Below are 17,882 nucleotides of genomic sequence, written 5' to 3'. Positions count from 1 at the left end.
TTGCTGGGTTAGTTTGAACGCACCAGAGGCTGCAGTCTATTATACTCTATCTCACTCGTGTGCCCAGCTCTGCGAGAACCACATCTACATGGTGAGAGATGGAAATGAATTCTTTTTACTCTTTGTTTCACGCCCTCAGATCTGCTGTGATTTAAGCAAAATCTGCTTCTAGTTTCCTTAGAAATTCCTATATTTTTATGCTCACGAGACCGAGCAGCTCGAACCTGCTGTCAGTGGTCGGTCAGCTCCACGCCCACAGGGCACTCTCCAGCCCATCGACCAGAAGCGCCCGTTGTTGCAGGTTCGATGGACACGAGGAAAGCCTGGAAGACCCCACTCCTCAGCCCCATCTCCTGCCGCTGTCTCACCAGGACACCACTGCTCCACTTGCACGCATTTTCTCCTGGAAGCCCTGTTCCCGGGAGCACCAAGCAGCGTTACCACCCCACTCTCTCCCTTACCCTGTCTGTCGCTAATGTCAGTGTCCGGGCAGGCACCAGAGACACACCAAGGCAGATCCGGAGGGAACAGCTCACAGCAACACGCCCATTCCTATTGGCTGTGAAACCGAAGGGCTCCTCTAAGACGTGAAACCCGCCGACTGATGCAGAAGCTTTCTGGCAGCCTGTGAAAATACCGTCCGAACAACAACTGATGTACTGTGACGACTGACATAAGCTCGAATCACCCACATTATGGAGAATGCAATGACATACGGGCACGGGACAATCTATATTTGCTTGTACAGAGTCGATTTTTCACGATAACTCATGAAATGTGCGCAATCAAACCAGGCTGTGGTTAAAATATACAACAAAGGGGTAGGTAAACCCGGATTTTAACCTAACGCGTCCTCCGAATTCGGGTAGGACTTCCGAGATAACGCCCTATTGACTTGGGTGTGGTTCAGATCTTGGCTTGACGTTCCCTACTTTTACCGAGTTCTGAAAGATGAAAAATGTGAAAACGTGCAATTTGCTATATGGGTGTTAGCTCTTTTGTTTCGTATATTGCCACTTGTAGAAATATATAGCATCAAAATAAACTACAGTATTTTTATGAATTCATATAATCAAGTACAGATACCCTCTAATGATATCTGGTACTATAATACCTTTATATTCCAATAGGCTTTTTAAACTTCTCTTTCTGTCATGAAAACTGGAGACATTCAACTTTCATCTGGCTGCAGATGGTTATTTTTATGGAATGAATTTCTTACATTTTGGATAATTTGAATGACTGATAAAAGTCCAGTTCAAACAAGAAAAAGTAAAGAACTTACATTTTATGGTGCCTTTCAAGACCTCAAAAGGTCCCAAAACACATTGCGATCAATGAAGAAGTACTTTTGAAGTGTAATTGTTGTAATATAGGAAGGAACAGGTCAGCTCATCACAATCCTTCCATAAAATACCACTACTAAATATCTTCCACCATACCCTTTCAGCACTCTGGTCCACTCTTCCATTACAACCAACATTTGTTCCCCTTCCCATGCTGCAGATGCAACACCTGACGTTTCATTTCCTCTTTTCTCACCAAGGCCCCAAGCACATCTTATGGATGAAACAGTAATTTACTTGTACTTTTTCCAATTTAGTATAATGTATTCACTACTCCCAATGTGGTCTCCTCTACAGTGAGGAGAGGAAAGCAGATTGGGTGATCATCTTGCAGTTCAGTCTGTTAAGTATGACTCTAAACTGCCAGTGGCTTGCCACTTTAATTCCGCGTTGCATCCCCATTCTGTCCTCAGCCTCTTACAATGTTTCAATGAAGCTCAATGCAAGCTTCAGGAACAGCACTATATCTTTCTACCTTTCTGCCTTAACCTGAGTTTAACAACTTTAAATTTTAATTACCTCTGCTCCCATTTACTCTCAAGATAGCAAGTGCTGGTAATGGAGGATGGCTGCTCCAGAGCCACTGGAGGTGTGGGCTGATGCTTTGGGTGGGAAACATCAATTGACACATGGCTGCGCAGAGTGGCCCACACATTTGGGGTCTCCTGCCTTTCTTTGCCATGTTTCCAGACAATGGGAACCCTCTCCACTTTATCAGATATTCCATGCTTCTTTCCTTCTCTGCTATTCTGCTGTAACCATTTTCACTTCTGGACACATTTTCTGTTTCTATACTTGTTCCATTATCGCCCGCATTTGCCTCTTGCCATCCCCTTTTGTCAGTTAATCACTCATGCTCTCAACCCGATCACAGACTTCCCTCTTTTGTTCTTTACCTGACCCCCCTCTTCCCTAGCTCTGAATTTCCTTAGAGGTCATCAGCATGAAACTTTGTGGTTACAGAATAGTCATAATACAAGTGCAGTGTAAATGCAGGAGTGAATTTGGTGATAGTGGGAATTCTCTGCTTAGTAGTGATTGAGTATTGTCTTTTTATATTGATATAAAGGCAGCCATCACTCAAGGATTTGAAAAAAATATGTTGAGGGTTCATTAATTAAGACTAGGCACATTGGAACATTTATACAAAGCTAGAAAGCTTGAAGACATCAGCAGCAGAGCTGTGTTCTGCTCACCAGTCAAAGTGAAACTAAACTGGATTACATGACACACTTCCCTTCTAGTGATGGCATGCCGCTATCCCTTAAAGGCATATTACTACACCCACTTTCTTTTTAAAGACACTTTCCCCCTTCCAAAGAAGTGTAGCTATTTACAATACATGTTCATGTTGTTACTATTACATAAGGACAGATGAATTTATGAGTCTCTAAAGCGTAAAGGTAATCTGCTGATACATCCAGATCTTGTAAAGGTAACATTGTCTGGAGTTTCTTTAATTACTCACTGTGATCAATGGGGTGTCCTTCTTGGATATTGTTCCCGGTTGCATTTGGGATCTAGTCCTTGATGCAATTGGGCTGCATGGTGGTTGGGGAGCTGGAATGGATCTGATGTATTCTCGGTTACGCCTCACCATTGCTCCTTTGTGTGTAACGATTTCATAAAACCTTGGGTCTGAACAAATCATTGGCTGGTTGCCACCTATGTTCTGTGGGAACTTCTTGTTCCATCTGTAAACTTGGCAATTCTGTACCTCCATTTTTATCGTGCACATTGGCCATCTTTTCTTGCAGTTCTAAAAGTTGCTGCCTACTTTCTGAGGTGGTGGCATAGGTGGAATTGTCGCTGGGCTGGTAGTCCCAGGGCAATGCTTTAGGGACCCGGGTTCGAATCCTGCTGTGGCAGATGGTGGAATCTAAATTCATTCTGGAATTAAAAGTCTAATGATGACCATGATTCAATTGTCGTAAAAACCCATCTGGTTCACCAATCCCATCTGATTACCTTCAGGGAAGGAAGTCTGCTGCTCTCACCTGGTCTGGCCTACATGTAATGTGGTTGACTCTTAAATGCCTTCCGAAATGGCCCGTCAAGCCATTCAGTTGTATCAAACCACTAAAAAGGAATAAAACCAGACGGACCAGCCGGTATCGACCCAGGCACCGGAAAGGATAATGGTAAAGACAGCCCTGATGACTCTGCAAAGTCCTCCTTAACAACATGTGGGGGCTTGTCGCAAAATCGTGAGAGTTGTCTCACAGACTATTCAAACAACAGCCTAATATAGTCATGCTTACAGAATCATGGCTTACAAATCATGTCCCAGACACCACCATCACCATCCCTGGGTGTCCTGTCCCACCAGCAGAGGTGGTGGCGCAGTAGTATATAGTCAGGAGGGAGTTGCCCTCAGCATCGTCTCCAACCACCAGGGTGTCCCATGGCATCAGGTCAAACATGGGCAAGGAAACCTCCTGCTGATTACCACACACCGCTCCTTTCCCCCCCACCCTTTCCCCCTCAGCTGATGAATCAGTACTCCTCCATGTTAAACATCACATAGAGGAAGCTCTGAGAGTGACAAGGGCACAGAATGCACTCTAGATGGGGGACTTCAATATCCATCACCAAGAGTGGCTCGGTAGCACCACCACAGATTGAGCTGGCTGAGTCCTAAATTACACTTAGACTGGGTCTGCGGCAGGTGGTGAGGGAACAAGAGAGAAATACATACTTGACCTTATCCTCACCAACCTACCTGCCACAGACGCATCTGTCCATGACAGTATCAGTAGGAGTGACCACCACACTATCCTTGTGGAGACGAAGTCCCACCTTTACAATGAGGATACCCTCCATCGTGTGGTGTGGCACTACCACCGCGCCAAATGGGATAGATTTCAAACAAATCAAGCAACTGAAGACTGGGCAACCATGAGGCGCTGTGGGCCGTCAGCAGCAGAAAAACTGTACTCAATCACAATCTGTAACCTCATGGCCTGGCATATCCCCCATTGTACCATTACCACCAAACCAGGGGATCAACCCAACGAAGAGTGCAGGAGAACATGCCAGAAGCAGCACCAGCTATACCTAAAAATGAAGTGTTAACCTGGTGAAGCTATAACACAGGACTACTTGCGTCCTAAACATCATAAGCCAGTGATAGACACAGCTGAGCGATTCCACAACCAGCAATCAGATCAAAGCTCTGCAGTCCTGCCACATATAGTCGTGAATGGTGGTGGACTATTAAACAACTTACTGGGGGAGTTGGCTCCACAAGTGTCCCAATTCTCAATGATGGAGGAGTGCAGCACATAAGTGCAAAATATAAGGCTGACGCATTCGCAACAATCTTCAGCTGGAAGTGCCAAGTGGATGATGCATCTCGGCCTCCTTTGGAGGTCCCCAGCATCACAGATGCCAGTCTTCAGCCAATTTGATTCTTTCCACGTGATATCAAAAAACAGCTGAAGGCACCAGATACTGCAAAGGCTATGGGCCCTGACAATATCCCAGCAAAAGTATTGAAGACCAGAGCTCCAGAACTTGCAGCACCTAGCCAACCTCTTTGAATACAACTACAACACTGGCATTTACCTAGCAACTTGGAAAATTGCCCGGGTATGTCCAATACATGAAAACCAGGACAAATTCAACCAGGCCAATTACCACCCCAACAGTCTACTCTCAATCATCAGTAAAGTGATGGAAGGGGTCATCAACAGTGCTATCAAGAGGGACTTGCTTAGCAATAACCTGCTCACTGACACTCAGTTTGGCTTCCGCCAGGATCACTCAGCTTCTGACCTCATTACAGCCTTTGTTCAAGAATGGACATAAGAGCTGAACTCCCAAGGTGTGATGAGAGTGACTGCCCTTGACACCAAGGCTGCATTTGACTGAGTGTGGCATCAAGGAGCCCTAGCAAAACTGGAGTCAATGGGAATCAGGGAAAACTCTCTGCTGGTGGAAGTCATATTTAGAAGGAAGATGGTTGTGGTTGTTGGAGGTCAATCATCTCAGTTACAGGACATCACTGCAGGAGTTCCTCAGGGTAGTGTCCTAGGTAACCACCTTCAGCAGCTTCATCAATGACCTTCCTTCCATCATAAGGTCAGAAATGGGGATGATCGCTGATGATTGTACAATGTTCAGCATCATTTGTGACTCCTCAGATAGTGAAACACTCCACGTCCAAATGCAGCAAAACCTGGACAATATCCAAGTTGGGCTGACAAATGACAAGTAACAAACGGACCACACAGGTGCCAGGCAATGACCATCTCCAACAAGAGATAATCTAACCATTGCCCCTTAACATTCAATGGCATTACCATTGGTGAATCTCCCACTATCAACGTCCTGGGGTTATCATTTACCAGAAACTGAACAGGAATCCTGCGATGAGTAACTCATTGACTCCCCTTAGGCCACCCACCATCTGCAAGGCACAAGTCAGGAGTGTGATGGAATACTCTCCACTTGCCTGGATGATTGTAGCTCCAACGACACTCTAAAAGCTTGACACCATACAGGAAAAGCAGCCCACTTGATTGGCACCCCTTCCACAAACATTCACTCCCTCCACCACCAATGAACAGTGGCAGCAGTGTGTACCATCTACAAGATGCACTGCAGTATCTCAACAAGGCTCCTTAGGCAGCACCTTCTAAACCCACGACCACTACTATCTAGAAGGATAAGGGCAGAAGATACACGGGAGCACCATCACCTTGAAGTTCCGCTCCAAGCCACCCACTATCCGGACTTGGAAATATATTGCTATTCCTTCACTGTGGCTGGGTCAAAATCCTGGGACGCCCTCCCTAACAGCACCACGAGTGTACCTACACCATAGCAACTGCAGTTGTTGAAGGAAGGCAGCTCACTACCATCTTAAGGGCAATTCTGGATGAACAATAAATACTGGCCTAGCAAGTGACTCCCAGATCCTGTAAATGCATTTTAAAAAGGGTAAGAGTTATTAAATTCTACACACTGGTCTGCCAAATATGAGTTCTGCCTATGATGGTATCGTTGCACTTAAAGGTGTTGCTCTCAGATGTAATATTGCAACGTGTAGATCTAGCTTGTTCTGTCTACATCTGAGAATTACGGATTTCACCATGTGAATTATTTGCTAGGCCATTAGATATGGGGCAATGAGGAGAAGAAGTAGTGTGATTAATATTCCACTTCTCAACATACCCTGAAACGGCTTACCAATAACTTGTGGATCGCTATCTGTAATGATCTCTCTGGGCGAGCCAAATGACCTGAAAATATCACTTAAGGGTGTGCACGGTAGTTGTGCTTAACGTATTATACAATTGTCGAATAGTGGGTTACTTGGTAAAGTAGACAACAATGATGTTGAAGTCACTGCCACGGACATGAAAGAGGTCAGATGCAATTTTGGACCATGGATGGATAGGAACATTATGTAGAATGAGTGGTTCCTTGTGCTGACTTAGTATATGCTCCTGACATGCCTCACACTTGACAACGACTTCAATGTCCTTGTTCATACCTAGCCAATAGACTGTCTCTCTTGGAAGTCTTCTTGTCCAATCTATGCCCATGTATGAGTGATGAAGTTGTTGAAGCATATCAGGTTGCAAAGATTCCAGTATGACTATTAACTGGCTGCCTGTAAAAATGCCTCCCCAGGAAAAGCCTAGCTCATTCTGCTAAGGCCAAAATGGTCTCTCATGTCCATGGGTATGCTGAGTTGAATCAGACCATCCTTCCGTGATGGTTTTCCATGGTTTCTGTAGCGTGGAATCTTTCGCTGTTTCTTCTTGTAGCCACTGGCATTTGTACTAGATCAGTTGAAGGACTTGCATTCTCCTGCAAGCATAAGGTTGCAGCTCCCTTGAAACTGCCAGTTTGGTTAAAAATTCTGGATATTTCAATGTTAGATTGTGAACCAAGGTGACAGGAGTAGTTTCTGACACTGATCTGCCATATGAGTATGATTGATTCCATTGATTGTCACTAATGTGAGGTCACATCATGCCGGTAGACCTGCAATTGCCAAGCCTTTAGTCTTCATGATGTAGAACGTCTGTAACACCCAGGAGGGTTGATTGTACTTGCACTCCAGAACTATGGATCCTGCACATGAAACAAATGAACTGTTGTACCCCAAAAGTTGCACAGTAGTAAGTTTCACCATGGGCTTCCATGTCTGTGGATACATGTCTTTTAGAGTTCGCAGGGGTAGAATGTTGACACTTGTCCTTATGTCAATCTTGGCCATTAACAATTAGTCATCAACTTTCTTAGGGTAGATAATTTGAATCTTGGCAAACATTTTGGACGCTGTCTGTTTTCCTTGAGATTGACAGTGTGAAACGTGTTCAACTTGTGCACTTGTCATTTTCTGGTTTGTCAATTGCCTCATGTATATGTTTCTTACAGGATTTCGGATGGTCATTCTTATTGCTTGAAGCTACCTGTTATGTATGGTCTGTTTGGATCAGTGCATGGCTCTTTGTAGCTGCATCAGCCTTTGCTTTAGTGCATTGATGCTACTGGTGGCTTTCTGCCACATGCTTTGCAGAACTGACAGAGAGCTGGGCATTTTGTTGGTTCATGCAGAAGGTCAAACCTTCCACATGGCATGCTAGGTGTGGGTGTTTTAGTGAATTCATCGACAATTAGGGTTGTACATAGGACTTGTGAGCTTTGCCGACCTGTGAGGATCACTTCGTACTTATCCTTGAGTAGCTCTTCAAAGCTATACATTTAGGGCTCGTCAAGCAGATCTTGCTAGAACGCATCCATGGGTGTGGATACGATCATCAGCTCAACAATCCTGTCTGCTAGCAATGTGTTTGAAAATCACAGTACATATTCTTTTCTCTGTATCTGCTGATGAAGTGTTCTATGGATTCTGTAGACTGTTTCCGAAATACCATAAGCTGTAGTTGATGAAAGTGAAAGTTTAACCTGATATGGAACCAGCCTTCCAACGTAGTTCCTATCTTTTGGGGACCCTTTAGCTGTGCTGTTAATCTTGACTCATGCAGCCTGTGTAGACCTTCATTCCAAATTGCTAGGCAAATTATTATGGCTTGCTTGTCTGGTTCAGACACACCTGAATCAGAAACCACAGCCTGTATGCTGGTGAACATTCTGAATTCTGATAGTAGGTCAGCTGCATTGCAATTCAAACTAGGGAATTTTGACAATATCCCTTTGGTCTTCCTCCTTATTTTATTCAATTTATTGTTCAACAACTCCCGAAGCCACCAGTTATAATTGCAACCTTCTCTGGCCCAATTTAATGATGGGTTGTTTGTTATTTTTTTGTTTGACTCTCCCTTGCTTGCTATTGATCCAGCCTTTCCTGACTGAGCTAACCTGGTACTGGTCCTCTCAACACTCTGTTCCACTCATGGAACTAACAGGCTATGCACTGCAATCTCACTGCAATGAATCCATTTGCTTACTAGCTCTTTACTTAATCACTATCTCAGCCCTGTGTCTTCAAAACGTTTCTGTGCAGTCATGATGCTGTGATTTCAAAACTCGCCAACACTGCAAACTCGTTGCAGTCTGATCAAAATGCCGAGGATCGTCTCATGCCATGTAGCACATTCTGTTGTGCCTGTACTTAATCTTGCTGCCAGGTTGTTTGACCACCACTGAACACCATGTTGTGTTTTTATAATGATATAAATGTACCAATCACTTACAAGGGATTGGGTAAACATGTTGTGGGTTCATTATTAAGACTAGGCACATACGAACATTTATACAAAGGTAAAAAGCTTGAAGACATCAGCAGCAAAGCTGTGTGTGCTGTTTCTTCTCACAAGCCAAAGTGAAACTAAAACTCTATGACACATACCCCTTCCAGTGATGGCATGCTGCTGTCCCTTAAAGGCATATTATAATAGTATATCTCAAACTGAATTTAGTTTAACAATTGAAATTTAACTGAGAACTTTGAAAACTATAACAGAAACTGCCTGTCAGTGCAGTTAACTGTTAGCTGTAAGTAATTACCCAAACAGGTCATAATTATTGTGAGCAGTAAGCTGAGGGAGCGCTTCTAACTTGGGAGTGGCTCAAAAAGGTGTATAATTAAAGTAAAGAGTGTCTGCTGATACAACAAGTGGTCATAAAAGCAGTGCAGCATAAATGGAATATAAATGAATTTAACTCAAACATTTAAAAACTGTAAAAGAAACTGCAATAATGTAAAAGCAAAATACTGCAGATGCTGGAAATCTGAAATAACAAGTGCTTGAAATATTCAGTAGACCTGGCAGCATCTGTGGAGAGAGAAATAGTGTTAATGTTTCATGTTGACTATGACTTCTTCAGAAGAGTTGCGTTCTGAAGACGAGTCATATGCGACTCGAAATGTTAACTCTGTTTCCCTTTCCACAGATGCTGCCAGACTTAGAGTATTTCTAGCACTTTTTGTTTTTATAAAAGAAACTGTAAGCTAGTTAATAAAACTGCCTGTCAGTGGCAGTTAACCGTCAACTAGCTGTAAGTGATTGCATGAATAGTTGCTAATTACTATGACCAAGAACTCTACTCGCCCCCAAAAAAGCCATGGCCGCCTAAAGAAATGAGAGTCAACATAAAACTAAAAATAGCATACAAAAATGCAGAAAACATCACAGAACCTGGCAAATTGGAAAGATACAAAAAAAAGCAAATATTGATATTGTCAATGAAAATAAGGAAACGGCAGACATGTTGAATAATTAGTTTGCATCAATATTTATGGTTGAGGAAGAGATCAGCATGCCAGACATCCCAAAGAAACAGGGACAGGGACTCACCAAGCAGAACAACAATAATGAAGAAAATAATGGCACTAAAGATTAACAAACTCCCAGGATCAGAGAGCTCCCATTTCAGCATCTTAGAGAAATAACTGAGAACATTGTAGATGTCCTAACCATAATCTTCCAAAATTCTCTCAATTTGTGAAATGCTCCTTTAGATTGGAAAATTGGGCGTGTCACCCTGCTATTTAAGAAAGATGGGAGGGGGAAACCACAGCATTATAGACAAGTTAGCCCAATACCTGTTGTCAAGAAACTAACAGAATCAATAATTATGGATAGGTGACTGAACACCTTGAAAATTTTCAGTCGATCAGAGAGAGCCAACATGGATTTTTAAAGTAGAAGCAAAATACTGTGGATGCTAGAGATCTGAAATAAAAACAGAAAATGCTGGAAAAACTCAGCAGGTCTGGCAGCATCTGCAGAGAAAGAAAGAGTTAACATTTTGAGTCCAATACAACTTCTTTGGAACTGATATTAGATCAATTGTTAATTTAAATCTGAGATTAAGAGATTTTTGTTAGCCAAAGGCATTAAGGGATATGGGGCAAAGATGGATATATGGAATTAGGTCACAGGAAAGTCATGATCTCATTGAATGGTGGAACAGACTTGAGGGACTAAATGGTCTACTCCTGTTCTTATGCTCCTATCTCTGTTTCTTTTTTTAAATTTTTTTCATGGGATGTGGGCATTCCTGGCTAGTCCAGCATTTATTGCCCTTGAGAAGGTGGTGGTGAACTACCATGCTGCAATCCATGTGGTGTAGGTACACCCACAGTGCTGTCAGGGAGGGAGATCCAGGATTTTGACCCAGTGACACTGAAGGATCAATGATATTCTGTTTCAATAAATTCTGCCTGAACTGCTCATTATTTCCAGAATTTTCTGTTTATATTTTAATAAAATAATTGATCTTTAAATTGATTTATCTGTACTAAATTTAAAATGAATATTTATCACAATAGTTCTTGTTTTCTGATAGAGGTAGTGTACATCATCAATTTTTAACATGATTTTGAAATTTCAAATGTCTTTTTGCCAATGCAATCAGATGGATATGTATCAAGTAACAATACGCATTGTGCTTAGTAATTACTTGGCAGTTCTTTTTGAGTTGTATGCTTCCTGGCAGGAGGGATTCTGAGATTGCATTCTAATTCCGTAGAACATCTCTTTGAATAACAGGAATTATTCGAATAAATAATTTTCCTTTAGCTTTCAAATCAGATTATCCATGCGTGCACGCACACAGAAAATTGATTAGCTATGAGAAAAAGAATGAAATGACTGAAGATAGCTATATTTTCAAATATGAGAAATAACAACAAAATAAAGAGATGTGTGAAGAAAATAACCCTGACTTGGCATATCCACAGAATAAGATCCAGTTAACATATGGAAAGGGAACCATGTACTGCCATTCAGATTTCCTTGCCCTTCCCCCAAATGCACTACAGACCGTCAATCTGAACCAGCTAGGGACTGTGTGCCAATGTGTAATAAATGGTGATGCATTTCCCTATTTAAAAAATTCTTTTGAGAAAGCTTTGAGCCTCTACCAACACTTTATTCATGTTCACAGTAACAAAACATACCACATGTTGTCCAAAACTTTCTGACCTTGTGTGTGGAATGAATTATACCACAAGACTAACAATTATCTTTTTCTCAACTTATTGGAAAGATATGCAGATTGCACTCTTTGAATACTGATCAGCAAAAACACCACTGCAAAACAGCATCTTCATTATGACTTTGTGGTCACCAGCCCAGGTGTAGAAGGCAGGAGTTTAATCATGAAGAGGAGAAAACATAGGGTAAGTCACTTCCTACAGAAATAATTCCCTTAAGATAATTGCATTATGTACATTGTTTGGAAATGGTGCATTGCAAAGCAAGATATTGTCTGCATACCATCATACAACAATATCTTCTGTTGATAAATGCCAAGAAATGTTGTATTGGTGGCCTGTTGCACATATTAATATATGGTTTATCCTACGAGTGTCATAGCTTTCATAAAACCTTGTGTAGCCCCTCCACTACACCGCAATGCTGCAATTAATGTAGTCACCAGAATCTCAGAACAGAGGCCTCAATTATATAGCAGTGAACTATTAACTCATCAATTCTTGCTTCGTCTTGTGTCATACCTGGCAGGGCTTAATTAAAAGTTGAGTGCCTTCTTCACTTTAATCTCTACTGGGAGCAGAATGCTGATGTTTCTTGGTTGAAAGACAGTTTCAAGGACACGACTAATTTAAGAAGGATTGAACGGACATAGCCTTATCACACAGGATTCCTTGCTGACATTGATGTAGCTGTGTAATTTGGAATAGACATGCTACCTCCAGTATTAGCAAGTATTGATGGTCATTTTCCTATAGTGCCTAACTTTACTGCGCACCCTTTTATTCGTTCTTAGGATAGGGGAGTCAATGACAAGATTGGCATCTTTTGCCCGCCCCTTTTTAACCTGAGAAGGTGCAGGGTGTGATGGGTTCTATGAATTTCAACCTTACAAAATCTTGCAATCTTCGTGGAATGGGGTAATCAAAATTCACTGACAAAACTGAGAATTTAAATTTGATTGAGATAGAAGAATACTGCTATTTATTCATGCAGTGTTTATTTCTTTATATAGAGCGCGAGACCTTTGAATAGGTCAAAATTACTGAACTTTATCTTGAGCAACAGATTGCTGCTCACATGCCTAATAAAGGATCCTTTCAAAAGATGTTAGCTTTTCTCAATATGAATAATATACCCACAGGAAGTGAAAGGAAGTTTCATCTTCACTTTGTTCACTTAAACCTTAGGTTTACTTCAGCCTAGATTAATGTATGCAAGTCCCTGCATGTATTTGGAAAGTTCATGCATGTGGGAATAAATACTTCTGTGAGGAAAGACTTTATTGGTGTTCATAAACCTTTCACTGTGGGTTTGAAGTCATGGCATGAAGAAATTTCAAAAAACCAATAACCCACAACTTGCTGGAGCTAAATATCTCACATCCTGCATCCTGAGTCGAATGTTTTTCCTCACTTTTCACCTTGAATTATTTTTACACCACAAATTGCTGGAATTGCAAATTGATTCTGGAATCGCAAATTGGTTCTGGAATCAACAAGGATGAATGATGGCAACAAAATAGTGTAATGCCTTATTCAATTAAATTTAATCGTACAGAAAGCAACTGATTGAATGACGGAGAAGAAAATGGGGCAAATTAGAGTCAAATTAGAAACAAGGAAATAAACAGAGGGGAAGAAAGATTGGAAAGAGTGGGAAGAGGCAGAAAAAAAATCAAATTTCAAATTCCTCTGGAAACAATTTACTGCCTGGGATAAATGAGACTCCACATTTTAACTATTCCCTTTGAAAGGTTTAGTGGTGTTGGAAGAACATAAATTTCATAACAAGGGTCCTTATGCCTTGAAATAGCAGCCCTATCTTTCTGCAGTAAGTATGATTCATCTTTACAGTGTCAATTTCTTGACACTCAGAGAGAGACTAACAGCAAGATCCTGTTTTGGTGGGCTAATTATAGAGCAGTCTAAATCATTCAGCAATTTCTGATGATTTGCATCTCATGCCCTTATTTCTTCCATGCCACAAATTGCAGGGTTTCTTTCACAGATTAATAATGGCGAGCACTGTGAACTCAGTTATTTTTGCAATTAATGTTCTGTGTATTTCTTAGCTGAAGGCAAGCTGGAGAAATTGAATGCTAATGGCAAGCTCAAATACACTCCTTGTACCATTGTTTGTGTTTCTGTGTTCCACATGACAGGGCGGGTGGATATTAAGAGCTGAGGAGATAGTTTGAAGCAGTACAAATGCCCAGAAACTGGATTTGGAGGTGTGATTGCTAACTTCAGTTAAAATGACCACTTTTAAGTTACTCTTGTCTGCTTATTTATCTGTCAATATTACATTTACCTTTGGTCTTGCAATCCTAACTGGTATCTTTGCGTTGGAAATCAGACCAAAAGGCAGTAAAGATAATGAGCTTTGAATCTAACATTATGTCATATGCATTTAATATGACAAATTTTAATGGTAATGGTGCCTATAGGCACATGTACAACACATAAACATTGACATTTTAAAAATGGGGTTTTCCAATTGACAAAGGTCTGTATAAGAGTTTTCAATATATTATGATGGAATGTCGCCACCCTCTTTGTATTTCTGAAAGTTTGATTTTTAGTCTTACACAGATGGCAGTGTAGACTCAGTGCAGTGAGACTGAGTGCTTAAATCTGGTAAGTGAGGGAATTCAGTGCAGTGAGGTGTGATTGCTAACTTCAGTTAAAATGACCACTTTTAAGTTACAAGGTGCTGTTCTGGCCTTCACAAAAAGGAGTGGTCCAAGAGAGGGAGCCAGAGACAGTGAGACCCAAGAGCTGAGACACAGAAGGATTAATTAGCTGTGCAGGTAAACTGGGACAATAATTTAAATCCGTACTGGGGAGATACAAGTAATTTATTAAATTTATAGCATTAACCAGTCAACTCCATATTATAACTATAGATAATCATTAAGTGATATTCTAAACTTGAAAACTAATTGAATAAAAACAAAATGAAGATGGCAGGGCAGGTGATGTGTTTCAACTGTAGCACATGAGATCGGGTGGACGCTTGTGAGATCCACAGCTCGACTGCAGCTGAGGAACTTCGAATCAGAGTTAAGCTGGAGTTTGAACTTTGGACACTGCAATGCATCAGGGAGGGGGAAAGTTACCTGGACATTTTATTCCAAGAGGCAATCACACCTCTTAATCAAGGTACTTCAGATTTGGTGGGTGGTCAGGATCAGGAGGGTGTGACTATAAAAGAGGCATGTATGGGGATTTAGAAGGTAGCAATGGAGGAACCTCAGCTCTTGCAATTGTCCAATAAGTTCAATGTTCTTGCGGTTTGTGTGGACAGGGCTAGGGACAATGAGAAAACTGACCATAGCAGAATGGTGCAGAGGGCCATTCAAGTGGGGAGCAAAATACAATGTAGTTGTAGTAATGGACAGTATAGTTAAGGAGAAAGACACTGTTTTCTACTGCCAAGAGCTTAAGGCCAGAAGGCTGTGTTGCATAACTGGTGCCAGGGTTAAAGGCATCTCCTCAGGGCTGCAGAGGAACTTGGAGTGGGAGGGGAGGGATCCAGTTGTTATGGTCCACCAGGGTACCAACAGCATAAATAGGATTAAGAAAAGAGGTTCTGCTGAGGGATTATGAACAGCTAGGGACCAAATTAAAAATATGGACCATAAAGGTAATAATCTCTGGATTGCTACCTGAGCCACAAGCAAATTGGCATAGGTTAAATAAGACCAGAGAGTTAAATATGTGGCTCAAAGATTGGTGTGGGAGAAATGGGTTTTAATTCAGGGGTCACTGGCACCAATACTGGGGAAAGAGGGTGCTGTGTCACTGGGATGGCCTTCACCTGAACCGTACTGGGGTCAGCGTACTGATGAATTGTACAAGTAGGGCTATAGAGTGGACTTTAAACTAAATGATGCGGTAGGTGGGGGGAGGCATGGCATGCATATGAGGGAAGATCTGAAAAGTTCAAGAGAAAGGACAAGGCAATAGTGCAGGGTAGTAATGCAGGTAATGACAAGAGTTAACAGACTGTACAAACATAGCAGCACACCAAGAAAAAAAGGTTAGAATAAGGAAACATGGCAAATAGACAGAATTAAAGGCTCCTTACCTGAATGCAGACAGAATTTGTAACAATAAGAATGAATTGATAATACAAATAGAAATCAATGAAAATGATATGGTAGCCATTATAGAGACATGGTTGCAAAGTGACCATGTTTGGGGCCTGAATATTCAAGAGTGTTTGATATTTTGTAAGGACAAGAAGAAAAGGAGATGGGGTGGGTCTGTTAATAAAGGCTGAGATCAGTACAGTAGTGAAAAATGATCTTGGTTCAGAGGATCAAAATGTAGAATCAGTTTGGTTGGAGATACGAAATAGCAAAGGAAATACATCACTGGTGGGAATGGTTTATAGGATCCCTGACAGTGGCTACATTATAGGGCATGTATAAATCAAGAAATAATGGGGCTTTGTAAGAAAGACACTGCAGTAATCATGGGAAATACTGATCTTCATGTAGATTGGAAAAATAAAATTGGCAAAGGTAACCTGGAGGATGAGTCCATAAAATGTTTTCATGATAGTTTCTTAGAACAATACATTCTGGAACCAACCAGGGAACAAGCTATTTTAATTAATTACCTCATAGTAAAGGACCCTCTAAGTGTAACTGAATCCAACATGATAGAATTTCAGTTTGAGGGTGACAAATTTTGGTCTGAAACTAGTGTCTTAAACTTAATTAAAAGCGACTACAAGATTATGAAGACAGACTTGGCTGAAGTGGAATAAGAAAATAGGTGAATCAGTAAGACAGTAGAAAAACAGATACTGACATTTAAGGAGCTATTATATAACTCTCAACAAAGATATATTCCATTGAGAAATAAAGACTATAAGGTTGCACCATCCTTGGTTAACTTGTGAAGTTAAGGATAGTATCAAATTAAAAGAAAATATGTACAATGCTGCAAAGATTAGTGGTAGGCCAGAAGATTGGGAACATTTTCGAAACCACCAAAGAATTGATTTAAAAAAAAAACATTCTATAATTTATAATGTTTCTACAAGTATATAAAAAGGAAAAGTGTAGGGAAAATGAGAGTTGGTCCCTTGGCGGGTGAAACTGGGGAATTAATAATGAGAAACAGGAAACGGCTGAGAATTTGAACAAGTATTTTATATCTGTCTTCACTGTGGAAGACACAAAAAGCAATCCAAAAATAGCAGAAAAGCAGGGGGCAATAGGGAGGGAGGAACTTAAAACAATTACTATCACTAGAGAAAGGGTATTAGAAAATTGATGGGACTAAAGGCTGCCAAATCCTCTGGACCTGATGGCCTGCGTGTTAGGGTCTTAAAGGAAATGGCTTCAGTGATAGCGGATGCATTGGTTGCAATCGCTCAAAATTCTTCTGTTTCTGGAAAGATCCCAGCAGATTGGAATGTAATGCCCCTATTCGAGAAAGGAGCCAGAAAGCAGAAACTAGGCCAGCTAGTCTAACAACTGGCATTGGGAAAATGCTAGAACCATTATTATGGAGGTAGTAGCAGGACATTTAGAAAATCATAATACTATCAAAGTCAAGAAGCTATTAATGTATATAACTTTATTGAAAATTATATTTTTTTAAATAGGGGATTAAGCTGTGTCTTAACTGGATTAAAGCCAGATAGTCTGGGTGCTTTAATGTGTACTAGTTTTGTGATATAAGAGAGGTGGAGTGCATTTGCATTTTTTTGAATAGAGCATTCAAAAAGTGGGGGTGAAATCTGGCATCTAGCTAGCAGAGACTAAGTAATATGTTTATATTACTAATAAAATTGATACTATGAAAGGGGTTTTATTGTTAGATGAGCTGGAGTTCAAAGGGGCTAGTGATACAATGAGAATTTACATTCAATGAGCTGTGCTAGGTATAACAGCATTTTTGTGTGTGCAGGGCAGAGGCAATGTAATATCAAGCAGCTGTTAGCCTACAGCTGTCTCCACAGGGACCAAAGTGAAAGGAACCTCATTTTGCATTTGTAAGATTTAAATGCTTTGCCTGGTGTCTGCTGAAAATCTATGGCTTGCTGTTGCCTTAGTGGAGATTAGTTTGGGAATTTGTTAAAAGTTATGATCGTAATT

General features: G+C 41.0%; 1 protein-coding gene across 1 annotated transcript in view; it reads right to left on the bottom strand.

The window, feature by feature from the left end:
- Positions 1-17,882, bottom strand: part of magi2a (membrane associated guanylate kinase, WW and PDZ domain containing 2a) — a 961,431-nt gene that overhangs the window by 658,237 nt on the left and 285,312 nt on the right. The window lies entirely within an intron of this gene.

Source organism: Carcharodon carcharias, chromosome 13 (assembly GCF_017639515.1).
Source record: "Carcharodon carcharias isolate sCarCar2 chromosome 13, sCarCar2.pri, whole genome shotgun sequence".
NCBI lineage: Eukaryota > Metazoa > Chordata > Chondrichthyes > Lamniformes > Lamnidae > Carcharodon > Carcharodon carcharias.
The sequence above is the reverse complement of the archived record's forward strand: the minus strand, read 5'-3'. Positions and strand labels throughout refer to the sequence as shown.